The sequence below is a fragment of the Sycon ciliatum genome, chromosome 7 (genome assembly GCF_964019385.1).
Source record: "Sycon ciliatum chromosome 7, ocSycCili1.1, whole genome shotgun sequence".
Taxonomy (NCBI): Eukaryota; Metazoa; Porifera; class Calcarea; order Leucosolenida; family Sycettidae; genus Sycon; species Sycon ciliatum.
The window spans coordinates 28,013,238-28,027,590 of record NC_088649.1 but is presented as its reverse complement, the minus strand read 5'-3'; the positions used below and the strand labels follow the sequence as shown (position 1 = coordinate 28,027,590).

General features: G+C 46.1%; 1 long non-coding RNA gene across 1 annotated transcript; it reads left to right on the top strand.

Moving 5' to 3' along the window:
- Positions 1-6,385: 6,385 nt before the first annotated feature.
- On the top strand, positions 6,386-13,765 carry LOC135820644 (uncharacterized). The gene is made up of 3 exons (XR_010554156.1): positions 6,386-6,457; positions 9,650-9,721; positions 13,702-13,765. It is a non-coding gene; the product is annotated as an uncharacterized LOC135820644 (long non-coding RNA).
- The last annotated feature ends 588 nt before the right edge of the window (positions 13,766-14,353 follow it).

Sequence of the window (14,353 nt, the reverse complement as noted above, 5' to 3'; positions counted from 1 at the left end):
GCATGGATTTCAAAAAATGTTCATTGGATGCATGTCTGATTTGTACTTGCTGACATCCAGAACGAAGCATGCACGGATTCCTCCTATGGCGAACGAAACCGGGGTCTTCGTTAGACATCGAGGCAGGAGAACACACCTCCACTCGTTCTGCATATATCAGCAAACACTTGCAACTAACGTCCAAGTACGCCACGCAAATCGACTTGGGCACGAAAACGATAATCTGGGAGGCAATGAAAATATAACTACGACGTAGGAAAAGGACAAACGTTTCAATCAAAATTGGCGTGAAGGCTGCCAAAAATTCTGCACTCCTTAGGAGGAAGCCTCAAATGTGAGCCAATTCTGATAAACGCCAATGGCCGGCACGCCGAGGAGGAACGAAATGAAAAAGATCGTAACTTCACTTTCTCATTGCGCAGTTTGACGATCAAAATATCTGCTTGCGCAGCTTGAAGGCAGGAAGGTGAATTCGCCGAGACTTCGCGAATCCAGCGTGGAAAACGGCTGGAATCGACAGAAACATAGGCTAAACCTTGCCGAATATTTCCAGAGATTTGAAAAAGGCAGCAAGGTCGTGTAAGACCGCATCATGGATCACTGGGTGACGGGGAAATGTCGTACGGTACATAATGTCGCTGGATTATGCATGCATAACAGCCGTGAAACGTCTGTACCGTTGGTCAGTGTCGTGCGCTATTATCGCACGAGCTGATTGTTTAGTAACTGGTGGTGTTAATGGACTGTATACCATAACGTGTAGTTCCTTGGTCCTTTATTTTGTGTATAAAATACAGCTTTATTCTGTGCTTTATTGCATCTAGTTCTTTGCGCTCTAACAATTTGACGTATCTCAGTGGCTCAGCATTTCAGAATAACAAGATCGTTACGGATATGTAAGTCAATTTTCAAAATGACTCTCACTCTAAATGGCAATCAAGAGTTCTCACTATGCGGTAATGATGCTTAAGGCTGCGTTTACACGATTGAAAACAATTTGCGTTTACACGACAACGAAATACGCCAACCGGAATGATATCGTTGCGTTTACTACTATCGTTTACACGACAACGACCGAAAACGATACCTAAACGGAACGAAATGCAAAGCACTTCAAAGTTTTCAAAACCTTTTCATTCTTGTGTAAACGGTAAAAACAGTGAAAATGATTGGAAACGGAGCGCGGTCATGGAAACCATTCTTTGCCAGAATATAACTAGCGGGAAACACCCATTCCTTGCGACCACCAGCACGTACCAACTCCAACTAACGTGTTACTTCCCGCCCTTGCGCCAAACCAGCACGTGCTAACTCTAGCCTGATCGCCCGTTTTCCGTTTTAGTGTAAACAGTTCAAAACGATCTTCCGTTCTCGTGTAAAAGATTTGAAAACGATTCGAGGCCAGCCCGTTTTCGTTACGTTTCGTTTCGTTTCATTTTGTCTTTGTGTAAACGCAGCCTTATTACCGTAGCTATGAAAAAGATGGGGTACATGGACCGCACAGCATCATCAAAGACAGCTGGTCACCTTATTCAAATAGGGCTTTCAACTGCAAATTCATAACGTGGTTGTTGTCAAAACTTTATTCTCACGGTACCCAGTGACAAATAAGCGATAATAGAGAGGTTCCGCACTACGTAAAGTTGAGCAACTTTACGTTAGTGGGCGGGAAAAACCCGTGAATTCGCGAGTTTGCACTCCACTTACGGAAAGTTGTCTACGGAGAGTACGTAGATAGGGCTCTGATAACGTAGCTGGTCCGTTAATGGATTGGGTACAAGTTTATGACTCTCTCCCCAGGTCGATCTGGTCGTACACTGCCGCGTTCGGAGTTGCCAAGGGCAGCTACGTGATTTGAAAACTCCGTATGGCGGAACCCAGATCCGCATGCAGTTTACGTAAGACTTTCCGTAGATCGACTACGTTTTTTACTAACGTAATTACGTTATGCGGAACCTCTCTAATGGTGTGAGAGAGGAGGAACAGTGATGAAAAATTGGGTGAGCAGGGAGTAGTGAGTACGTGTATGGGCAGGCCGGTCGCTACACGAGCATACAGAGTTCTGTAACAGCAGGGATCAGTGCTTCCGGTCTGGAGTCCGACCTAGGATGTGGAAGACGGCCAACATGGTTTAAATCCACAAGCAATCTTCCCGCTCAAGCCTTAAGAATTACAGGCCCGTACCCTTGCTGTCAAGAGTACATAACCCCCAAGAGTGTGCAATTCCAGCTATGGGGTCTGCGACAGCAGAACTTCACATCACGTGATGAACCCGTACACATTATTTGTACTCTGTGCATGATAGATACAGGGTTGTACGCAGCCCAGCTTTGGGTACTTTGGGAACTCTCTTGTCGTCACTTTGCACTGTTTGCCAGCATAACCTTTTGAACCATGTCACGTGATGTGAAGTTCTGCCGTCGCAGCACAGCATAGTGGTTGTACAGGCAGTTGCACACTCTTGGGGGTTATGTACTCTTGCTGCTGTGCATAATCTCGAAAGTCATGGAAACTCTTATTGTTATGAAACCACAATTTCTCAAGTGTGACAGGCCTTCTCGCTTGTGGCATTGTGTTCGTTTCAATGCAGTTGTATCTTGACTCCGCCGTACCGCTGATGTGTACGACGTGGTATACGCTACATGCGTTATGTGTGATTTGCTGTGTGCGCTAAAGTTGTATGTTGTATGTGTTTGCTGTCATTTTCACGCTATAACTACCTGGTGGTTTGAGCGTTAGTTGCTGTTGATCGAAGTGAAATATACTCTCAAGAGTTAATAGTTGTCCTCGTGCAGTGTGGTCGTTCGTACCTGACAATTTAGAGAATCACAGAGGGTTCACAACATTTGGAGACCACACCAGGATACGAAGCGAGCATGGAACAGGAACTAGGTTATTTGGAAGCCAACATTTTCGCCAACGGAATTCGGTATGTATTTGAAGGCGATAAGTTGATGGAATGGGTGACACTGCGCGTGTGAGGTTCATGGGAGGTACAGCGGAGGCTCCCTGTCGCAGCGGTGGGCGTGGGCCTTTGATGAAATTATCGACATACGACGGAAGGCAGCCGCTGGAGCGTTATCTCCACCTGTTCGAGGACATCTGTGTCAAGAATGAGTTTGAGGAAAACGAATGGCTGCTGCGATTGCGTATCGCTCTGCCGGGTAGCACTGTGAAAAGGAACTGTATTGGCTGCAGCAGGCTGGGCATTGACAGACTGCACCAGTGGGGCCAAACAAGGAAAGTTATTTTTCAACCGACCATATCCAAGGCCATGACAGGCACCCTCAGAGGCCATACATGGAAATTGATTTTTGACCCGACCAAATCCCAGGCCATGACAGTCACCCTCAGACGCGCCGGCTTAGATCTCCCTGCACTCCTGTTTGGTGGCACACTGGTACACGAGACAACCAGCATCACCCTCCTTGGTGTGAAGATGGACACCAAGTTGACCTTCAGCGATCACCTGATCCCCCAGATAGGCTATGCCTTTGGGAGATCGTTAATTTTAAGGTGGCAGACCACCCGAAAATTCGGTGAAAAATCGAATTTGTAAATTCATATCGAGTGCTACGTCAGTTGAAAGAGCATGAATAGCTGCAAAATCTCTGAAAATTTTGTCTCGATCTGACCAGCCGTTCAAGAGTTATGGCCGAAAAAATGTGCCCTTGCAAGGAAAAAGATTTTTTTGCACACAGTCATTTTTTGGCAGCACTGTATTTGAATATGAGCAGACCGTGTGAAACTTGTCCTTTCATGGAAACACGCGAAAGTGTGCAGAATTTTGCTCCAAGTCCAAAAATCACGTTTTTAGCCACGTATTGGGCTGCACGTGCAGCATGACCTTTGCCAGCACAATCGTGACGTTGCAGATATGTGGCTTGAATATTGTGGTTGACGTTGATTTAGTGACTTTGGCAAGTTTGGGTTGTGTCAAGAAGTCAGGTAGGATTCAGTACTAGGCAGTGGTGGAACGCGAGTGGTAGTCTTTGCCGATTTTTGAGGGTATCCTGGATTTGGTGTGCAGCGCTGTGGAAATGGCTTGCTGTGGACGTCCCAGCACTGGATGTTGTATCAAAGGTACAACCTCGTAGCACGTGCTAAACCTAAAAAAGTCTAAAATTGACTTGGGTCTGTGGGAGTCTGTGAGAGAACGCAAACTCGTTCCGTTGTCACAGATTCAAGGGCCACTTTGAGGGGCCCTACCCCACCACCCATGGCTGCTTGTAGACTTGTTTTAGGTTTGGATCCCGCGCACGGACAGAATGGGCACGAAAATGAGAACAAATTGTAAATGCATTCTTTTGGCTCCTGGGTGTCGCGCACACCGAGGCACTATGCTGGAATTTTGAGTTTTTCCGGCCTGGAAAGCCTGTCAGCGAGGCTCAAGAACTTTTAAATCATGTCCAGAGAGCCAGCATAGTGGAAGAAGTGTGTGGACTTTCACTCAAATCCATGGAGAGACACCAAAGTTACGGTCAATTGAATGCCATATGGAATTTAGGGGTAGGCTGACCCCTTAAATAATAAAATTTACAAACTACCTACGCTCTGCAGCCTCCCATGCACGCCAACGGCTTGGGGTCCTAAACAGAGCCGCCCACATCCTCACCTGCGCCGGCAGGTGGACCGTATATAAGGCGTTCGTAGGACCAGTCATGGAGTATGCGCCTCTTGTGTGGATGGGAGCTGTGCAGAGTCACCTCCAGCGTCTGAACAATGTTCAGCGCTGCGCACTGGATGCTTTCGGTCCTGGTAGACACCTAACCAGGCTGGCCATCCGCTGTACTGTTGCTTCGCTTGCCTACCCATACCAGCTGCACTGCTTGCCTGGTCCTCCGCATCTGCTCTCTGTTTGCCACAAAGCAATATCTCCTTGACTAGCCCCAGAACTCGCAGCGAGCATGGTAGTGTCATTGGCTATGAGCACCAGCTAGGCATTTCCCAAATCGACCTGATTTTTCGCCTAATCGGCTTTTCTATCGGCTGAGAGAATGTCCAAATTCGGCCATATTATGAGCTCCAAAGTCAGAATTCGGCTCAAAGCACTACTTGAAATCACCTATCACAGCATAGATGTAAAAAAATTGTAATCTGCAATGGACTGTCATTATAACAGAAACAGATAAAATAATAAGGCACCCATTTTGATAGTCCAGGGAATGGCCCACGCCTGGTAAAGAAAATAAATAGAGAAAAAGAAAAGACGGATATTTGACAGAAAGGGCAAATACAATGGGATACAGTGCAAGTAGTTAGTTCTCACAACGCCAAGCCACACTGCGCAACAGCCAAAGCTGCTGACCGGTTCTGGTCAACGGCAGAGGAAGAGGCTGGACGTCGATGACCACGAATGGCCACGGCAGCTGCTCGGACAAGGGCAAAGCCCAACCTCACTCGAAGAAAGGCAATCACCGACGAGAAAGACTCTCCTATCTTCTCCGATACCATGGACGCAACCCTGCGGTAGAGAGCCTTCGCTGCTTTGCTTTGCCCGTCAGTGCAACTGAGGACGATGGGGACAAAAGACGCATGATCGATGTGCAAAACTCGTGCTTCGTAGCTGCGACACTTCTCCTTCTCGTGTCTGGCATAGACGGACACCAGGGAGGCGGGGTTTCGGTTTGAACGAGGATAAGGGTTATACACCCGAGCATCGAAAAATGTTTGCTCAAACCTACCAGACTCCAATGGCAGCCACATCCAGCCGTGCACCTCCATAGACGTATATTTACTTTGCACGCTGTACAGTAAGATCGGGCGCCGAAGAACGCAGGGGCTCGAGCGCAGCCTAGGAAAGTTCTTAAATTTTTGATTCTAGCCAGACCGTTCTTATTCACACGCGCGCGCGCGGCGAGTCGAGTGACGTCATGACGTTTGTCATGTACATGTACATGTACATGATTGTAGTGCAATGTAATACTTCTAAACTAGTGCCAGTAGTGGGTGTCGTAAATGGGAATGACTGTACATGTAGCAGTTACTGTTTACACGTGTACATGACATGTACTCACCTCCCATACATGTACAATGTAGATCTACGTACAATGTAGATCTAGTGTTCTTAAATCTGATAATTCTAGCCTGGACTGTTCTTAAATTTTGCCGGTTTTCCAGCCTGGGTGTTCTTCGGCGAGGTGTTCTTCGGCGCCCGATCTTACTGTAGAGACACTAACACATCCATTCCCGACGAATTCAGCGTTCAACATTTTCTTCAGACTTCTTAGCTCAAACTTGGTGTGAATCTACACAGGCGGGCGGGTAAATGCCCTCACTGTAACCCACACACTCCACCTACAAACTAGTACGACAAAATAGAGTAATAAGATATTCTTCCAGGAAGTGATATACATCCTATCAAAATTCTACTTTGTTGTCCCAGAGATTTGTACCGTAATCAACTTGTTCACCTACCTGCCGGGCTGTTCAAAGCCACAACCAAATTACAAAACCTGTAAGTCATGTTGTGCATGTACCGTAAAAAGGCATTTTTGTCGTAGTTCTGTTCTTTGGAGATGTGGCAAATGGGATTTGGGGATTTTGCATCTCGTTGATTGATCTCATTTATCCTGACCACCCTTTATGACCCGAATCTGACGCCGCTCGTGGAAGACTTTTCCAGGTGGAACTCCGTGTTGGTAGTACTTGACAAAGTATGCTTCTGGTAGCTGCAGTGGCCATAACTCGGTAAACTCTTCCCATTACTATTTTTAAATACCTTTGCAACATTTGAATGAAATCTATACGGCCATTATGTATGACTATAATGCTTTCTGTCCACCACACACGTCAGCCAATATTGGATTCAGCAACCCGTGCTCCTAGGTCCTTCACTTTGGTTCAATATCGAATATCTAATGTTTAGTGTATGAACCACATAGCTGGCTGTACTTCTTGAAGAAATCTGGCCACTTTCGGGAAAAAAACCCGGCGAAGTACAGATATTTGCTTTTCGGAGCCAAATGAGATTGTTAGTATGGGCAGCCAAGAACCCTGAGAAGAAAGCCCAGCCACCCTATTCGGCTTGGCTTGACTGCAGAAATCACCACTCAGATACAGTAGAAGCAAAATGCTGGGATATGTGTTTGTGCAACATACTCCAACATACCAGAAATGTCAAATCAGGTTTTAACTATGAAGATATGTTTCAATCCTTCCTATTTTTCGGAACTGACAATATTCTGGTAGTAGAGCTGTGCAATTTTGAACAAAATCGATCAGGTCGTTTTTATGTTCCGATTTGGGTATGCAGGCATAGTGAGCTGGTCTAAGATCATGAATGAGAAACATAGGGTACCAGGTTCAAGTCCTGCTTGGAAGCGAAAGGATTTTTTCCAGCCGTGCTGCGACCCACAGTTAATGGGAACTCGTGGCCTAGCACGAGGAAATCATGGATGCAGTGAATGGGATTTTCGGTCTTTGATCACTTGCTGGTGAGCCGATCTACTCACCTCCCACCGCTTTAGGGGCTGCATCTGCGCCTTGATCCTTGAAGGGTGGTGGCGTTCCTACGGATGCGGAAAGTCCGGCTTCCAGCCAAGTCTCACGCGAATCGTGATTTTTTTATTTAATTTAATTGGGTATGAGCCACCTTAATATCGGTCAACCTTGTAAATAAAACATCGATGGTATCCGGACACTACGTCGAACGGAAATCATACATTTGCTATGAGTCGCGACACCACGTTCATCTTTCACTCGTAAATGTCTTTATCACAGTAGTCAAAGAATGAGTGGTGGTAAGCAGATATCAAAATTAATATGGAAGATGCTGATGTTAAGGCAGAAAGCAACATGCAAGACGGAAAAAAGAAAACAAGATAAGTATGGATATCGAATGCGGTACGTTATGATAGTTATTGCATGTTGCTATTGTGATAGATGGTGTGATTCTATTGCTACAGTTTGAATACTGAGGGAGTTGATAATCATAATGATATTATGGTAATTTGAAACTCGGATGTTGAGCCATAAATAAATGTGGAAGAGAAAAGGACATATGGATACGAGTTCCCCTCTTTGGTCTTTTCCATAACCTTGAACCTTCCAAGTTGGAAGGCTGTCGGTTAGCGCTACGGAGATGTGTTGAAGCTAGGTGTCAGGACGTCGAATGTTTCAGTACTCTGTCAGTTTTGTGCCTAGTTATTGCACTTTCTGACTGTATATAGTATCATGTTACAGTGATTGAGAGTTACTCTTAACTCGTATCCATATGTCCTTTTCTCTTCGATATTATGGTATTCGGGTATTATAAGATAGTAGGGACCTTTCGCATTTGCTACGAAACGAATGCGAAACGAAAGTTTGATTCGGCTCGTAATCGTTTCGTTGAAAACTGATTTCAGGTTTCGCAAGTCGTCATGCAAATGTGCATGGCAACTATGAATACGGCCGCGGGCGCCGGTAGCTTGGCGTACGGGTTTTTACACGCACACGTGCATGGATCATGGAATCAAGGGAAAAATGTGTACCTTGCAAAACATGTGTACCTATCCAAATAAATGTGTACCTGATGGATTCGGAGCGTGCCACGAATGAAGAGGCTTCCATTCGTGAAAACGAGTTCTCCGCAGGGACTCTGACAAATCCTCGAACCCAGGTGACGAATCAGCATTCGTTTCGTATCCGTACGCGGGGTGCGAAAGGTCCCTAGTATTTGGATGTTTGATGATATTACATTTCCAGTTGATATTGATAGGGTCACTGACTGTCAACCCAATTAAAACGGAACCTTAGGTGCCCAGTAGCAACGAAAGTATTGGTGAGGAGTGGAGAATGGTCCGAAAAAAAATTAGGATATCTTCTTGGCGACGAGGTTGACGTAGCACGAATGAAGCAGCTTGCTTCAGCGGCCTTCACTTCGATGTTTAACCTCTGGAAACGGAGATCTGCTGTGAGTGAGCGTCTGCGCCTCTGACTGTAGTCGGCGTTCGTCCTACCCGTTCTCGCGTACAACTGTGGCACTTGCGGCCTCACGCAATCTGCTTTCCAAAAGTTGGATGCCTTCCAACGACGTCAGTTGAGTTCTCTCCTTGGAATCAAATGGCCGCAGCGCATCTCCAATGAAGCAATGTACCAGAGGTGCCAAATGGCGGAGATCAGCATCTTCGTACGCCGTGCCAGGTGGCGTCTATTTGGTCACATCTTGCGGCTGCCACCATCAACCCCCGCAGTATCGGCAATGGAAATCTTTTTCGCAAACAACAGCACCAGATGGCTTGGCCGGCCACGCGTCACTCTTCCCAGCATGCTGCATCAAGATTTGCAGAAAGCCGGGCAGGGTAGACTCCTGACTCTGGGAGATCTCCATTCGCTCTGGCCAACAGCTGCCTGTCGTAAGAGCTGGAAGGCTCTGCGTGTGGCAATAATTATGTTCATCCAACTAGTTACAAATCAATGTACTTGTAATCCTATATTAGCCCGACAGTGCAACCTCAAATCAACCGGATATATCTCCTTAATTTTCTCATTTCCCTATGTTTCTCTCTCTCCCTCTCATTCTCCCTCTCTCTATCATTCTCTCTCTCTCTCTCTCTCTCTCTCTCTCTCTCTAATCTACACCGGTGGGTGAGACGCAGATCTCACTGTAACCCACACACTTGACGTACAATGTACATCTTATCCAAATTCTACTTTGTTCTCCCAGAAATTTGAGGTATAATCAACTGGTTGACCTACCTGGCGGGCTGTTCAAAGCCACAACCGAATTACAAACCCTGTAAGTCATGGTGGGCCTGTATCGGAAAAGAGGTTTTTTGCGTAGTTCTGTCCAGCTGCCTTTGAGGCATCAAGACGAGGTAGAAGCGGGTGGTCTGCATTGGGACGAAAGTGAACTGTCATCAGTGCAGGTGCGCAAGTGAACGCTGTGTCCAGTAGGTCCATCATACACTGCATTTCTTGGAAGAGAGACATGCTCTCTTAATGATTATGAACATGGTAGTAGATGAGTGGGGAAGAAGTGAAAAATAAAACTTAGGTCGTAGATACAGTATGACAGAGAAAACGAGAGAGGAAAGGGAGAAAACGAGAGAGAGAGAGAGAGAGAGAGAGAGTGAGAGAGGGGCCAGAATGAGAGAGAGAATGAGAGAGAGATAGAGAGCGAGAGAGAATGAGAGAGAAAGATAGAAAGAAGGAGAAAGAGAGAGAGAGAGATTGAGAGAGAGAGAGTGAGAGAGTGAGAGAGAGGGGGGGGGAGAAAGGAGAGAGCGAGAGAGAGAGAGAGAGAGAGAGAGAGAGAGAGAGAGAGAGAGAGAGAGAGAGAGAGAGAGAGAGAGAGAGAGAGAGAGAGAGAGAGAGAGAGAGAGAGAGAGAGAGAGAGAGAGAAAGAAAGAGATAGAGAGGGAGTGAGAGGGAGGGGGAGAGAGGAGGGAGAGTGAGAGGGGGAGGGAGGGGAGGGAGAGAGAGAGAGAGAGAGAGATATCGAGACAGAGATCGATCAGTATGTGAGAGTAGCTGACCGAGTTACTGCTCCGCTGCAGTCACCTCTTAATGTAATGCACGTGTGAGAGCCTGGAAGCTCCGCTTTCCACCCTCAGTTCTGACGCTGACGGGAAGAGCATTCCACTAGACACTTGCCACGAACCGGATGGAACGTCGCCCCAAGGGACCGCGGAGAAAAGGCACACATAGCAGATTGGACTGCTGCCCTCAAGTTGCCCGGATGTTGCTGGGGACGCCTACTCGAGCAGTGCCTATGAACATCTCCTAAAGCAGGGGGCTAGCTTTGTGGTGGAGGCACCGATGAACTAGGACCAGAAACTTTTGATTTAGCAGTTGCAGTAGGCTGGGGACACCAGCAGGGATAGAAGAGTAGCTGTGGGTACGACATTACGCTGTTGGAGGGTTGACCGTAGACCCGTCTTGGAGAGTTTGGAGACTTAATCAAGCAGGTGTGCGCTAAGTCCTGGAAAGAAACCATTTGAACCATAACGCAGCTGAGAAAGGATCATGCTCAGAAACCATGTTCGCCGGGGAAGCAAACTCAGTCCTCGTCCATGCCTCCAGAGCTGACCAATTGTTCGCGCTGTCTTGCGACCAATATACTTCACATGTGGAGCCCAGGATAAATCATTATCCAGGACTAAACCAAGGTACTTGGCTGTAGGGGTCACACAGAATTTCTCGCCATTGCAGAAGACCTCCGTGTATTGCAGCTGCGCCTCGTGGCCGAATGAACGGCAACTGCGTCTTGGGAGTGTTGAGGAGCAGGCCATTGTCCTCCAGCCAGGTAGCAAGGTTTGTCATGGCAGGGTCAGAATTGGAGCAGCCCATGACAATGTCATCTGCAAGTTCTTGGTGCTGTACATAAAAATTAATAGTAAATTGTTCTCTTCCTGGCCCCCGCCACACAGGAACGAACCGTTCAGTTAACTTCAATACTAGTATTCAATTCTCAATAATAAACGGCAAGGGCGCAGGAGGAGAAAAACGAAAACAAGACTCGAGAAAAAGACAACGAAAAAACACCATACCATACTCGCGCGTACACTTAGACCATAATTATATGACATCAGACACTGGACTCCACCAGACAAGAACCAAATACAACAACATGCGTAAATCTTAGTCGAACAGAAATCCGCAACATACAGACGGTGGCAGTACGGTGTGGAGTTCACTAGTGTAGAGCACAAAAAGCAGTGGCCCAAGGGTGCTACCTTGGGGAACACCATGGGAGCAACTAACGGATTCACTAACAGTGTCCAGAACTTTGACACTCTGGAAACACCCTAAGATGTAGTCAGCAAACCATTCCAGGCAGGTCCAGCTATACCAAGGGAAACAAAACTGTAACTAGACGTTCATGCTTAACACGGTCGAAAGCTTTTGAAATATCAAGGAGCCCAGTGAACTCTCGTTTGAATCTAGCGGTGGACCATAGATTAACAGCTAACACAAGTGCATCCTCAGTCGAATGTTACTTGCTATAAGCAAATTGTCGGGCAATTGCTGGTGTGCCTCCAGATAGGCTGTGAGCTGTCTCTTAACCATTGTCTCCAGAATACAGGATATCTCTTAATGTTCTAAATCCTATATATAGGATTTTGGTCATATTTTTCAACTCAAAATGAGTGTGGCATGAGAATAGCAAAAAGTATGTGACCAATTCTTCCTTGCTAGGTCTTAGTAGATATCGAGAGTTGAATAAGATAATTTTTTCAAACACTAACATCTCAGGCTCATCTCCTTGCCCAATATTACTAAGGCCTGTGCCCTATTTTTCGAATCCTACATATAGGATTTGAGATTTTATTGGACCTTGTTTTATCCTTAAAACTGGTAGTTTCATGACGGCATACGCGATATGTCATCATGAAACCACCCCGTGCCACACCTGCAATGTTCTTCTGCACATTCACTGCTTCAGTCCTTTCCATGACAGCAGCTGAAAAATTATGCTAAAATTTCCAATTCTTGCTGAAAATGGGTATTCATCAGAAATATTATCCCCCTATGAATCTAAAATGCAAACATTCATGCCTCAAACATATTTACAACTTCCATGAAAACCATTATGCCGTTATTATTGGTAGTGATGACTAATAACAACGGCATAAAAGGCACACATTTTCAAATCCTATATATAGGACTTTTGGCCAGCCAATTAAGAGATAATGGGGAGGAAAGACACTGGACGATAGTTCTGGGGCAGGGTTGGGTCGCCACATAATGGACTGACATGTGACACTTTGAAGGTTGGCGGAACCTGTCCAGTTCTAAGAGACATATTGATAATGCTGGTGAGATTCGGTGCAAGAACAGAGGCATGTTACTTGAGCGGGATTATTTTTTCTAATTCAGGATTAGATTCTCGCGTTCACAATCCGTCTACACGAGTCGGCTGCTTTCCAGTTTCTAACAGTTTTCTAATGTTTTATACTGGCGACGGTGTGTTGCGAACTTTTCCTTGAACAATTCTCAGCCTAACTGACTTTTACCCGAATGCAACTGAAAGAAACGGCTTCATGAAGTGACTTCTGACGACAGATGCCGCTTGACCATCGCTGCCAGCAAACCGTCCAGTCTCGTTCGCCACAGCCGGTTTCTGGGCATTTCGTCGTCTCATGAGGTGCACAGCCTTAAACATGCATGCCCCGTCCTTCAACCTCTCAATCTCTGCTGCTTTGGCCTCCAGAAGCGCCTCAGCATTGGCTCAACACTTGTCTCTGATGGTGTGTTGAAGGTCATTTCGCTGTCTTTTCAGATTGACCTTGACTGCTAGGTTGGTGGAGTTGCTGATACTCAGACGAATATGCTTTTGCTTGAGTGATAGCTCTTGTATCGCAAGATCTGGTTTCTGGTGCCTGCTATGGTTGACGTATCCCAAAACGTCCTTGGCCACCCTGCTTATATACCTGCTTATATAGAGTTCACTAATTCGAGGGTAAGACACAAAGGGGAACAGTGTGAAGAAAAAATTGACTGGCACCTCAAGGACTCGATCCAGGGACCCTTGCTTGTAGCCAGTGATGCTGTAACCACTTAGCTATGGTGTAGTCGTCATCCAATCAGTAACAGTTCTACATTTTCTTCACATTTTGTAACTTACACTTTGTCTGAATCTACACAGGCGGGTGGCACGCAGCCCTCACTGTAACCCACACACTCCACCTACAAACTAGCACGCAAAATAGAGTAATAAGAAATTCTTCCAGAAACTGATATACATCCTATCAAAATTCTACTTTGTTCTCCCAGAGATTTGGAAGATAATCCATTTTTTCACCTACCAGTGGGGCTGTTCAATACAACAACCAAATTAGAAAACCTGTAAGTCTTGTTGTGCATGTATCGTAAAACGGCATTTTTGGCGTAGTTCTCTTCTTTTGAGATGTGGCAAATGGGATTTCGGGATTGATCTTATGTACCGTCCCCCACCCTTTATGACCTGAATCTGACGCTGGTCGTGGAAGACTTTTCCAGGTGGAACTCCGTGTTGGAAGCAAAGAGCTGAGATAGCGTCTTTACAAGTTCCCTGGCGCATTCCTTCAAGACAGGAGCGGAAACACCGTCGGGTCCAGTCGCCTTTGAGGAATTCAAGACGAGCTACAGTCCATTCATTGGAAACTGGCACCCTAACTTTTTGGTGTCTCTCTCACATAGTTGTACATATCGTGAAAACAACAGTACATCCTGCATTGTGTGACCCGTGCAATTAATCCTTGCCACATTTGAGGCCAGAAAAGTCCAAGAACAGAGAAATAGAAATTCAGCCAGGTTTTACAATATTAGGACAGGTATGCAATGGCAAAATGTATGGAAAAGCAGATCCAAAACCAGATTTCTGAGATTTAAAGTGGGTTTTTGATCCTCAATTCGGCCCAAATCCGACTTCCAAAACCAGCGGGCC